We start from the raw sequence: 13,157 nt of genomic DNA, 5'->3' as shown, positions 1-13,157 counted from the left end.
GTGTGTGTGTGTGTGTGTGTGTGTGTTTGCTGAGTTTTCAGTAGTGAATTCATTTTGTAGGGGCAGCTTGTAACTGAGGAGTTTCTTTCTAACTTCGCCGAGGCAAAGGGTTTCCTTTATTCTTAACAGAGAACGGGTGACAGGACTGGAAAAGCTCCAACGAAAACACAATTATACGCTCGTGTTAGTTCTGGGAGTTTATTTGTGTGTGAGTGTTTTTATGCTTTGTTTCCTGAAACTCAGTGTATACAAAAGTCCTCTTGTAAGTGGGGGGGGGGGGGAAGCATTGGGGAAAATTAGAGAGTAGGAGAGGAGACTGTTCCTGATTATGAAAATTCCTTTTCGTTTCCAGCAGCCTTTTGGGAAACTGGTAAATTTCAAGTTAATCACAGCAGGCAGCGGGAGCCTGGGGAGCAGAAAGGAACCCCCTCCTTTCCCCATTTGGTAGACATGAATGACTTAGGGAGATCCTTCAGACTTGGCCTCTTCTGTCTTTTTAGCGATTCCCTTCCCAAAGTAAAGCTCTGTGTTTCATCATGTGGTCCCTGGGGGCTGGTGTTTACCTTATTTTGCGGTGTGGGGGAAGAAGTCGTAAAAGAGGCTTGTTTAATAGAAATAGGAGGCTGTTGTGAATGAAAAGTGACAGCCAGGAGCATTGTTTTTGAGCTTGATGCGGAGCGTGGGGGATTAATGTTTCCTGGCTGTGGCCTCTGTCTCGGTGAAGCTATGTGCTTACGGATGCTTTTTCCTTCTTTATAACAGCAATTTATAGGAAGTCAAAAGTAGTTAAAAGCTAATAGGAAACAGGCTGTGAGAATCCAGCCTGGTGAACTTGTGTATTGATTACAAGTAACATTTAAGTTGGTATTTTTTCCCCAGGTGTGTTTCTCCTTTCTTTTGGGAAAGAAGGAGCAGGGGGGAAACATGGGGAAAGCGTCACCCCAAAGTATAAATATATTGCTCTCACAGCATCCACATTGTTCCCTCCCGCCCACCTCTCTGGACAGTAGCCTCAAAACTGAGGTGAAGAGGTCGCTTCATGGCCCCTTCCTACTCGGTCCTCCCCGGACTCCCTGCCCTTGCCATCGTTTCTGCTCTGCAGAACTGCAGCCAATGATCCTGCTTCTGCTTTTTACAGAAAGCCCAGAATTTTTAAAAAATATGATATGAGGCGCTAGAGTTTCACATTGATGGCAGTTAGGGTAGGATATGGAATAGCTCTTCAGGGAGATGGAGTGAATACTTTATGAACAGAATCATTGTAATTTCTGCCGGGAAATAAAGTGTGTGTTTATGTGAGTGTGTGTGTGGGGGGTGGGTGTTTGTGTGTGTGTGAGTGTGTGTCCATATCCTGGGCACTTCTTACAAGGCTGGGTATGGTCTGCAATCTAGAACCCTCTGTTTGGCTCTCACCCCTCAGATGTCTATGAAAGGAGCTACACTGTGTAAATTATTATTATCTTTTCTCTTCTCACGAATCCTTTCCCTGCTCCTTATCTTTTTTTTCTCCTGATGGACTTAAGTTTCTCATTTAGTGTGAGATCACCACACGCTCTTCACAAAGTCTACATTGCCTTCAGATGCTTGGTGCCTGGTTCGCACTAATGGGGGATACTTTTAAGTCATTATTCTGAGCTTCAGTGAGAGACTTCTACTTTCTTTGGGGTTAAATCTGAAAAAAATATCAAGTCGATGCAGAAGTCCTCGGAGGCCAACATGCTTGTGTATGTGAGCGACTGTGGAAGCAAATGACTGGGGACATTGTTAAGCCATCAGAGCCTAGAACGCACTTGACTTTGTGCCAGGAGGGCTGAGCCTGCATCCTTAGTCTATAGCCACCTCGTAAAGAATTGACTGAATTTTGCCTTCTTACAAATGAATAGGTGATTGTGCCTGAGTATTAGAGAGAAGTAATCCAGGCCTGGCTTTATTAAATGCTGAATGAATTTAAGATATCCGGGCATTGTGTGACTAAGAGAGCAAGAGAAATGAAGGAAGAAACCCACTTGGCGAAAAAGGGGAAGGTCACGGAAAGGAAGATATCGACAGTTTCCAGTGGCGGGGGGCTTCCTGAGGAGATAGGCTGACAGCCACATTTTTCACGTGTAGGCGCATCCTGTTGAGTAAATTACTTAATTGTGAAACAGGAAAAAACTGAAGGGTGGCTCTGATCTCTGAGGATCTTTCTAGTGCGAGACATCATAGGATGCATAACTCCTTCGTCCAGGGGCTTGCAGCCTTGGTACCAGAAAGTGAGAAAGGTATTTTTTTAAATAGTTTTTCAGGATGTTTATTTATGTTGAGAGAGAGAGTGGGGGAGGGGCAACAAGAAGGCACAGAGAGGGAGAGAGTGAGAGAGAGAATCCCAAGCAGGCTCTGCACCGTCAGCCCAGAGCCCAACACAGGGCTCCTTCCCATGAACTGTGAGATCAAATGACTGGAGTCAAAATCAAGAGTCAGACGTTTAACCAACTGAGGCCCCCAGGCGCCCTGGGAGGAAGCCATTGTTAAGGAGGGGCTCTGCGTGGGGACTTGGGAAACCGTCGTGGTTGAGCTGTGAGTGAGGTCAGCTCCTCCTCCGGGGCCCACAGGAGCCTTCACCCTGCCAGCGCCTCCCCGGTTCTCTCCTGCCTCCTCAGCGGGCCTGCTATTCCCCAGGGAGAACGGTAGCCATTAGACCACTACCTCCACTTCCTGCTCCCAGAGTGAGTGGCCGACTCACCTTCACTGTCCCCTCCCTCCAGGTGTCTGTGGAGCAGGTGTCCTTCTCACAGCAGACGGCCACGCCCTCCACGTGGGCTCCTCACTGCACCCAAGAGCCCTCCCATGTCTTCCCTGGTTCTTTTCCATCAGCTCCCTAATTCAGAGTGTTTGCGCCCACTGGGCCTCCTGCCCGAAATAGCCTTCTCCTCACCTGACGCCCTTCTCACTTCCTTGGAGGGGCTGTTCTGAGCCTCCAGCCTGAATTAGGCTCCGTGACCGCCCCCACTTAGAGCACCTGTTCTAGGCCTCGCCGGCACTGTTTAGCATCCCTTCTCCAGATCACATGCTCTTGAGGGCAAGACCACGTCTGTCTTTTCCGCACTGTGAGTGGTAAGAGGTGATCATTTCCTATTTATACAGTCAGTGACTGAGCTCCGTTCTTCAAGGTATCCTCAACACTCTGTCCAATTTTAGGCAGTTATCTCTTATTTTTTAATTTTTATTTAAAAAATTTTTAATGTTTTATTAATTTTTTTTGAGAGAGAGAGTGAGCGCAGGTAGGGGAGGGGCAGAGAGAGAGAGGGGGACCCAGAATCTGAAGCAGGCTCCAGGCTCCCAGCTGTCTGCACAGATCCTTATAAAGGGCTCGAGTTCACGACTGCGAGATCATGATCTGAGTGGAAGTTGGATGCTTAACAAACTGAGCCACCCAGGCACCCCATTTATCTCCCCTTTAGAATGAACCTTTTAAAAAACAATAACCTTTTTTTTTTTTGCATGGTTCCTGCTTTCTCAATCCTTGTCCTCTCTCATCCATCGAAGTCTTTTTTTTCCACCATTCTGCCGAAATTGCCAAAATCATCAGTGACCCAGGATTCATATTTTGATGAGCCAGTCTCTCTGCAATCCTAAACTCTTTCTTGTTCTCCTATGAGATATTACACTGTCTCATTTCCTTTTTCTAGCTGTTTCTTTCTAATCTCCTGTTTCTCCAGCCTTGGCTCCTCCGAGACCCACCTGTATGGCCGGCAGGTAAGCACCCTGCTTTGAATGTCACAGAGGGACCTCAGATTCAGCAGGTCTGGACTGAGCCTGTCATTTCTTACTCTTCACAAATCTGATCGGTCCTTTGTATTTCCACTGAATATCATTGTTCTCTTTTTGGCTTCCCAAACTAGACTGCAAAGTGTCCTTGACCCTGCCTTCTCATTTATCTTCAGCTTCTACCTGGCCCTTCACCCTTCTCCCTACCGGTTACATGCATCTCCTTTCTTGTCCCCTGTCCCTGCCTTGGTGGAAACGCTCAGCATTTGTACCCTGATGGTTACAATGACCACCTCCGTCATCAGCATTCCTGGTTCTAAGAAATGGAAACTGAATAAGCAGAAGAATTAATGGAAGCACATTGGGTAGTTCACACATCCACAGAAAGCTGAGAATTGGCCCTGGAAACGTGTCAAGGCCATGCCTGCCCATCACCGGGTTAGGACCTCACCACAGCCTTTGTCTCCACTGTATTTTTCGGTTTTGCCACTCCCGGGACTCTGGACGTGGCTGAATGTTTTTGGGCATCGTCCACATTCAGATCCCTGAATTTGAGGGTTCTCTGTGAAATAAGCTGATTTGTCTGTGTGACACGGTGCCCCTGCCCCGGGCTGCCCGTGGGGGAGGGACCTTCTGCGTCCAGCTTGGGAGATGAGCATCTCACTCCTACTGCCTCTTACAAAATGAGACAGGAACGGAGTTCTGACGTGAATTACCAAAACAACAAGTCTCTCCTACATCCCTGGACTCGTCCTGTCCGGCCACAGTGTTGCCTGTCCATTTGCTCTCTTGTTCCCTCAAGAAGTCTATTGCCTCTGTTGAGATCACTCTGGTGTCGTAATATCTCCAGTTTGGAGTAGATACTTTTTCAGGGTGTTCCCATAACCCCCTCTATGTCCCTCTGTTACACCATATTTTCACATATTACTGTTATTAGTTTTCTTTTCCTTTGCCTTCACTTCATTGTGAGCCTTTTAAAAAGCACTTTTTTTATGTTTATTTAATTTGAAGAGGAGGGGGAGGTACAAAGGATCTGAAACAGGCTCCATGAAGACAGCAGAGACCCAATGCAGGGCTCGAACTCATGAACCATGAGATCATGACCTGAGCCAAAGTTGGACACTCAACCAACTGAGTCACCCAGGCGCCCCCATTAGGAGCCTTTTCATAGCAAGGTCTGTGCATGTCTTAATTCCTGAATCCCCAGTGGCTGACCTAGTGCTTTTCACGTAAGACAGCCTAAGAAAGCATTATCAAGTTAATCTTTTTAAAATGAAGTAACATGATATGATGAAACCTTTAGATCACTGCTTCAAGTTGTCTATAGAGTGTCTTCCAAACCTAAAGGGCAAACTTACTGAGAGTTTCTTAAGTTCTCCACGAATGTGCTATTATTGGTAAAGTCAAAACAAGCACGTGTCTTCGAATTCTGGGGTCTGGGCCCCCTAGTGGCTTGCCAGCGTGTCACATTTCATTGAAGACTGAAGACACAATTTTGGTTTTGTTTTTTTAAGTTTATTTATTTCTGAGAGAGAGAGACCACACCGGTGGAGGTGCATGGAGAGTGGGGAGAGGAACCCAAGCAGCCTCTGCCCTGTGAGTGCAGAGCCCAACGTGGGGCTCGAACCCACCAACCACGAGATGACGACCTGAGCCAAAACCAAGAGTTGGATGCTTGATCAACTGAGCCACCTAGTGCCCCCCCCCCTTTTTAAGTTCATTTGTTTGTTTACTTATTTATTTTGAGAGAGAGAGAAAGTGTACGAATTGCGGGGAGGCAGAGAGAGGAGGAGGAGAGAGAGAATCCAAAGCAGGCTTTGTACTGCCAGCATAGAGCCCAACGCGAGGTTCCGTCCCACGAACTGTGAGATCTTGGCCTGAGCCAAAATCAAGAGTCAGACACTTAACCGACTGAGCCACACAGGTGCCCCTGAAGACATAATTTTGATTTTGAAACTGAAATGTACTGAGCTCTTCCAGGTGCCAGATACGGTGCCAAGCAAGTGATTCTGTATATTATCTCACTTAATACTTGTATAATAATCCTTTGTGTTGACTCCACATAACAGTAAAGCAATCTGAAGTCCAGAGAGGCTAAATACTATGCCTAACATCACAAAACTAGAAAAAGTGGAATCAGGATTTGAATGGAGGCCGACTAATCATAGAACCTGTGCTTTTAATACTGACGTGAAACTCCTGGGAATGTCCAAAACCTCCCCAACCCCCCACCCTCACACTTCAGGGGGATGCTGTCTGTGGTCTGTGTTCCTCTGTACCCCACTCGGGAAGCGAGGGTGGAGAGCTAGGTGTTTGGAGGAGGAAGGGGAGACCCCGGCTCTTTCTTGCCTCTCAGAGCACAGGTAGGGAGCCTTGAATGCATTCTTCTCCCCTGCTGAGGGGATCTAGGAGCCCAGCAGGCTGGTAGGAGGGACCTGGAGCCCACTGCAGGGGAGGGGGGAGGGGAGACCCAAGCACCACTGGGACAAGAGAGGGACCTCATTTTTTTTGAGTGGCCAGCTTGAAAAGGGAGTGTGGACTTCCCTGGTCCCTGAGGCAAAACAAGTTTCAGTTATGTGTATACTAGGTTATCACGAGTTGGTGACTTCATAGCATCCACTGGGTTTCCGGTTTCTTCAAAATCTGCAGGGTGGGTATACACAAGGGAGCGATCCTCAGCTCAACTGTGATCCACTCAGTTAGTCTGTCATATCTCCTGCTGATGAGTTAATTTGTTGGCAGTAGGCACAGACATTTACACTCTCATTGGTAGCCCTCCTCAGTTTAAATGTCATTTTAACAGGTAACTGACCGGTTCCTCAGTGACCGTACGGTAGTTTCTCAGGATTTCAGGTTAACTAAGCTGAATTCTTCTCTCCATGGTCTGCCCTCTCTGGGGTTCCCACTTCCCTGATGGGTTTTCATGAAGCCTGTTTTTTTCTTTAAACCTGTGTGTGTGTGTGTGTGTGTGTGTGTGTGTGTGTGTAAATTTATTTTAAGAGAGAAAGAGAGAGAATGCGAGCAGGGGAGGGGCAAAGAGAGAGAGAAAGAGTGAAAGAGAATCCCAAGCAGGCTCCATGCTGTCAGCACAGGGCCCGTGCGGGGCTCAATCTCACAAACTGTGAGACCATGACCTGAGCCAAAACCAAGAGTCGGGAGCTTAACACTGAGCCACCCAGGCGCCCCCGGGAAGCCTGTGGTGATCAGTCAGCTTGGCAGTCGAATGACTGAGGTCAGGCAAGAGCCAAGACAGAGGTCTGCCTGAGGACTGTCCCCTCCCCTATCCCCAGCACGCTCGTGGAAACTTCCAGGGACCTCATCGCAGCACTGCCCTACTTCCTAGGGATTAGAACTCAGGGAGACGAAAAGTAGAGGCTTCACACTATAAAGAACAGGACCAACACCTGGCAGAGTATTTATCAGAGGAGAGAAAAGTTCACTTTGTCCACGGTGGTGGCTTATTCATCTCTTCTGTCACCAGAAAGCCAGCCTGTGTAGGGTCCTCGCTGCCTTGACCTCAAAAGTGGGGCAGCTTCTCCAATAGCATTCATTGCTGAGCATTATGGTAGCAGTTTTCTCCCCTCTTCCCTCCCTGTGCTGGCCCTTCTCTGCAGACGGAAAGAAAAAGAAAGGCCCTGAAGAAATGCGTGGCCCTGGGTGCGGCTGACCTTGATGTCATATATAATGTAAGAGGCCCAGCATAGGCTCTGAAGCACTGCACTTTGATGTGATTATGTTTCCTTTTATGTAGTCATTAGCCTTGAAGTATGGAGTGCTCACAAGGACTAACAGTGGAAAATCGGTTTAGAGATCCATGCCATACCAGCTCCTGTACAGTGGACATCACTGGTGACCTGACATTGAACCACGCCCCCAGCTTCAGGACCTCTGGGCCTTTTTCTTCCTCGCTTCTAAAATTTTCATCAGACTGAATATGCATCACACTTTTCTGGTCCCTGAATTAGATGCCAGGATAACGTCGATGATTCCCTGTTCCTGGCTGTGGGTAATCCAGGAAGTAGCCCAAACAGTGGGCAAGTGCCAGAGCATGAAGTTAGGGTCAGAGAAATCTCTGGACACAGTGATTTCATTTCAGAATAATGCAGAGTCACTATATCTGCTACAAACCGTTTATTTGTCAACATTTCTGTCTGTATGAGAAGGATGCTGACAACTTGGAAAAGAACAAGGTGAGCTTGGTCGCATACCTCTCTTCATTTAGTGGGCTGTGCCTAAAATGATGGTGTACGCTGCATTAAAAAAAAATCAACTCATTGGGGCACCTGTATGGCTCAGTCATTTAATCCTGAGACTCTGATTTCAGCTCAGGCCATGATCTCACGGTTCATGGGATTGAGCCCTGTGTCAGGCTCCACGCTGACAGCACGAAGCCTGCTTGGGATTCTCTTTCCCTCTCTCTCTGCCTGCACCACCCCCCCCCCACTTGCTCTTACTCTCTCTCTCAAAATTATTATAAACTTAAAAAAAATCAACTCAGTATGTCTATCTGTAATATTTCAGGAAGATCTGCAGTAAGGACACATTGTAATTAAAATGATTCTCCTCGGGGTGCCTGAGTGGCTCAGTTGGCTAAGCATCGGACTTCAGCTCAGGTCATGATCTCACAGTCCGTGGGTTCGAGTTGGGCTCTGTGCTGACAGCTCAGAGTCTGGAACCTGCTCAGATTCTGTGTCTCCCTCTCTCTCTGCCCCTCCCCTGCCCGCTCTCTGCTCTGTCTCTCAAAATAAAATAAAGACATTAAAAATAAACATTAAAAAATGATTCTCCTCCAGACACAAGTAGAATCACCATGATTTAGAGTTAAAGAGCAACAGTGTACATTCTTTTATCCGACCTCTTATTTGAGAGATGCAGAACTGAGGCCCCGAGAGGTGACATCCAGGCCCTCTCGAGCCCCCTTATGCCTATTTGGCCAACGAGAAGTTTTGCAGACATAGGTTTTCTGCATCCTGGATTTGTGCAAGAGATCTCCTTGAGGCAGGACAGACCTCATCTGTATGGGTGCCGATCTCCGGCTTCGAAGGGAATTTACAAAACCTAGAGGGAGCGGTTGAACACCTGAAGGTTTCCTGTTTCATCGTCTCCTAAGTGGAACTCAGGAGAGTAACTGATGAGGAAATGAGCAAGCCCTGGGAAATCAGACTGAGCGCTGCACATAGGTCCTGTTCACCCCCCGGTTTGGAAGGTGGGAGAGACCAAGTGAGAGGCAATTACACAGTGAGCTCATTTGTTTTCATTCCTGCGAGAAGAGCATCATTCAGGGAAATTCACGACTGAGGGTGCCGGTTGGGCAGGGGTGCTCTTGTGGGGAGACCGTGTGCGGCTGTGTGGGCGGGAAGCATTCCGACACCCGACGCGCGGCCGCAGGACCAGGTGGGCACCCCACAGCCTCGTTTTCCCCAGGGCACCACGGGCCTGGTGCCTTCTGGGAGTCAGCCCGCTGCTCCCGCAGCTGCTGACCGAGGAACCGGCAAGAACAATTACTTCGGTCTTGTTCTGAGGGTTTAAGAAGCTGGAGGAAGAGTTCAGATGTAGCACTGTTGAGCGGCCTGAGTGACTAACGGCTGAGTGGGCAGCGACTGTCTGGGAGGTGTTGCTCTGGGATCTGGAGGCCTGGGCAAAGCCTGGGTTATTATTAAGTGGTATTTATGGTTTTAAAGATGTATGGGGGGTTGATGTTTGCGTGTACAGTCCCGTCTGTGCACGTACGTGGGAATACGCTCTCCAGGTTTGTGGTGACAAGATTTGATTTTGTAAATAACTGGGAGCAACCTTTCTCCCAAGGAAATGGTGAAATGCCCTAAGTGACCTTGACAGCGGCTCCCGGAGCCTAAAGACCTTATTGCCTGGGGCACCTGCATGGCTCCACCTCCTGATTTCCATAGAGCCTGACATGGGGCTCAAACTCACGAACCATGAGATCACGACCTGAGCTGAACTCGAGAGTAGAACGTTTAACCGACTGAGCCACACAGATGCCCCGAGAGTCGGGGTTTAGAGGCCAGGAGACTGAGACCAGGTCCGAGGAGAGGTGCCACGGGAGACTGCTTTATCGCCGCCTCTGTGGGGTCTCTGCAAAGGCTGAGAGCCTCAGATCTGCTAAAGGATGAGAGCACATCACGAACATTCGGTCAGCACGGGGTGGGAAGGCAGGAAGGTGAGCAGGCCGCCCGTCTCCTGGGGAAGGGCGACTCTGGTCATCTCCACTGGTGCACACCTTCCGGTTGCCCCCTGACTCCTTTCTTGATCTCCGTCCCCCTCACCTCCGCCCTGTCTCTGCCTGTGGCATTGGAAGGGGCAGCACTGGGTGCCTGAGGCTCCCAGGTGAGTGCTGGCAGGGAACTTAATCTAGCTCTTCACACCAGGAAGAAGCGTTGGCCAGAGAATGAGACAGTGTTTCTCGCTTCCCTTCCGCCTTCCTGTCCTCACCCCTCTGCCCAACCCTATGCCTTTGCTTCCTGGGGACCTGTTTTGAAAATCTACTGGTGCGTCTGCCAGGGACACCCTACATTTGACAGACTTTCGTCTTACACATATAAAATAGAGGATTTGGGCCACGCCACGTAATTGAGCCATCCTGAGCGATTTTATGCTTCTCCCGTTGGTCACAGCTGGTCCCTTGTGAGAGCCAATGAGAGGATGCTTGTGCTAGTGACCAGATAGCTCTCGTCAGCAGGTACTGGGTGAATAGGGAGGCTTAGAATGTCACCCAAAGACAGGGTGCGTCCGGGGCCTGCCGATGACATTCAATCTGATGAAGTCCTCAGTTCACATTCTGTAGAGAACACGGAAGGGCGGGCTTGTCCCAAGGACGTTTTTTTCTTCTGTGAAGTTACGTGATAAAAGTGAAATACTAGTGCACTGACTTCTCTTGATCCGAAAGCACTTATAACACCGTTTTCTCCTTTTGAGGGTCAGAATTAAAATGAAGTCCGTTACGAATGAGCTGGCATGGAAATGGACCCCTCCCCGGGATCCTAAGTTTGAATGTCGGACTCCAGGCCTCCAGAGAAAGGAGGTGACAGTTCAAGAAGGAGTCTCTCGGGAGAGTTTTCCGGGAGTTAGACTTGAGGGGCAAGTTGTAAGTCCTGAGCAGGGGGAGAACCCGACTGGAAAGCCAGAATAGCGAGGAGCCTTGAGGGAGTGGCCATTGGGCAGATTTCAAAATTTCAAGGGAGCAATGCGGAAGAAATGGTGAGTGGGAGCATGTGGAGGAGGAGGGGTGCAGGAGAGGGGTGCCCAGGGTGAGATCCGGGCCTGATGCAGAGGTCCAAGGGGAGGGGGAGGCCGGAGGGAGACAGGAAGGGAGGAATAAGGACATAACTCTGGAATGAGAAGTGGGGGAAAAAGCAAAAACTTGGGCACAAGGAGAGAGGTGAGCAGCGGAGTAACTGGGATAATGGGATAAGGCGTTCGGGCAGTTTGTTTGGTCCGTTGGGCTGTGAGTTAACGGGAGTTCGGATGGTGAGCTGGGCCCCCAGGGAGGAGGCCTGCCTGGAGGCAGCGGAACAGCAGCGTGTGGTGGACACAGAGGCTCTGTGGCGCTTCCCGGCGGGAATGCCTGAAGGCCGGGCCATAAACAAGGCCGTGACACTGAGGAATGCGGCCCCCTTTCCAGTTGCTGCTTGGGGTCAGTCAGAAGCCAGGGCTGTGCTGTGTTGGCTTGGATTTCCAGCGATGCTCAAGCCGGGTTGTAAAACCGATTTCCTCAGAAAGAATGCAAATGGCAGATGATGAACTAGAAAAAGGCAGGAAGGCCAGCCTGAGGGAGTCGTTTCAGAGGCCTGGCTGGGTCGTGCCATTCCATTTTCCGGAAGGCCTTTGGGTGAACGGCTGTTGGTGGAGTAGAGATCGGTCACCCCCTTCCAGGAAAGCTGTCCCTCCTTCTGGGAGCTTCCACGAACTAGCCAGTCTGATGGTAAGCAGGCTCACTGAAAATTCCAGGCTGAGGCGTTTTTATGGGTAGAACTGGTTTAAATTATTTGGCCCGCTCGACCATAGCCGACTTGATGATCTGACTGATAACCCTAGACGCAGAGAAGTGATCACTTGACGTTCCTGCTGCGGCCCTCCATCCCAGCATGCTTTGCGGTTGCCCCCTGGGCACCGAGGGCGCAGGCGTGGGGGAGGGGAGTCTGTTTCTCCGCGGTGGCGCTTCAGCTGGCTTGTTGTGACACGCGTAAGGGTTAATCAGGTAAAATCATAATTGCTGTTGGGAGAGGAGGCAGCCTCACTGAAGCCTGACACAGCCCTCAGGGTAGGCGGGGATAAGGTCCTTCTTCCCATCTTGTTTTCCTCTGTTTCCCAAACATGTGTTCTTTTGTTTTTTAATGTGTATTAAGGTTTTTTGTTTGCTTGTTTTTCTTAGTTTTTGAGAGAGACAGAAACAGAGCACAAGCAGGGGAGGAGCAGAGACCGAGAGGGAGACACAGCATCCGAAGCAGGCTCTGGCTCTGAGCTGTCAGCACAGAGCCGCAGGCGGGGCTGGAACTCTCGTGGGATGAGATCATGACCGGAGCCCAAGTGGGACGCTTAACCCCCTGAGCCACCCAGGCGCCCCACTTGCACATTTATAAAGGGTGGGAGTGGGAGAGCTGTTATATTTGGTAGATCTGCTAGAATAGCCCGGAAACTTCTAGCAAATAGTCCCTTAGCGTTATGTCTGTTCTCTTTCACTTTTTTTTTTTTCTTCACGGCCCCGTCTATCCCTCTTTTGTGAAATAGTCAAACCTGTTTTCATTGTATATCTTTTAAAGCTTCGGTTAACCAGATTTTTTTTTAGTGTTCAACGCTGCTTTTTCTTCCATGAATAACTCAATTCACTAAATGTAGGCAGCGACTAAACTTGGCAGATTGTTGCCATCATCGTGCCCCTGCACAGGAAGTGTTCTGTATAGATATGACTAACCAGTTTCCAGGCTTAAAAATAAAGAGGGGGATTTCTGGACAGAATAAGTCTTTGTCAGTCACTTCAACATGCCCGCTAAGTGTGACGCTCCCAGCCAGCCACTCAGTCTCTCATTTTTTCCGTGCCCTCACTTCACCTGACGTTTTCTGTTATACAGATTGAAACTGATTTTATGGTGTTCATTCATTTTTAATGAACGAAGAGGGTATTTGAAGTGTCACGAGAATCGCTAGAGTCCTTATTCTCTCCTTGTTGCCTCTCTGATCTTGAGCTCCTTTTAAATCATCACCCTTCTGGGGTGCGTAATGGGGAGATGTCCTTGGCACCTGGGCGGCAAACATACTATGTCACTTGTGTTCTTGAATCTAGGGCCCGACGGAAAGAGCACTTTTTTTCCCAAAGTTACTTCCAGTCAATGTAGTGCTTCTTAGATTTCTTTTTTCATGAACCCCTTAACTGTTCTGGAAGAATGGTACCTTTT

At 49.0% G+C, this 13,157-nt stretch overlaps 1 protein-coding gene across 3 annotated transcripts in view; it reads left to right on the top strand.

The window, feature by feature from the left end:
• Positions 1 to 13,157, top strand: part of TNFAIP8 (TNF alpha induced protein 8) — a 127,211-nt gene that overhangs the window by 88,382 nt on the left and 25,672 nt on the right. The window lies entirely within an intron of this gene.

This window comes from Suricata suricatta, chromosome 6 (genome assembly GCF_006229205.1).
Source record: "Suricata suricatta isolate VVHF042 chromosome 6, meerkat_22Aug2017_6uvM2_HiC, whole genome shotgun sequence".
In the NCBI taxonomy this organism is placed as follows: Eukaryota; Metazoa; Chordata; class Mammalia; order Carnivora; family Herpestidae; genus Suricata; species Suricata suricatta.
Note: the sequence above shows the minus strand (reverse complement) of the source record. Positions and strands in the feature narration are given on the sequence as shown.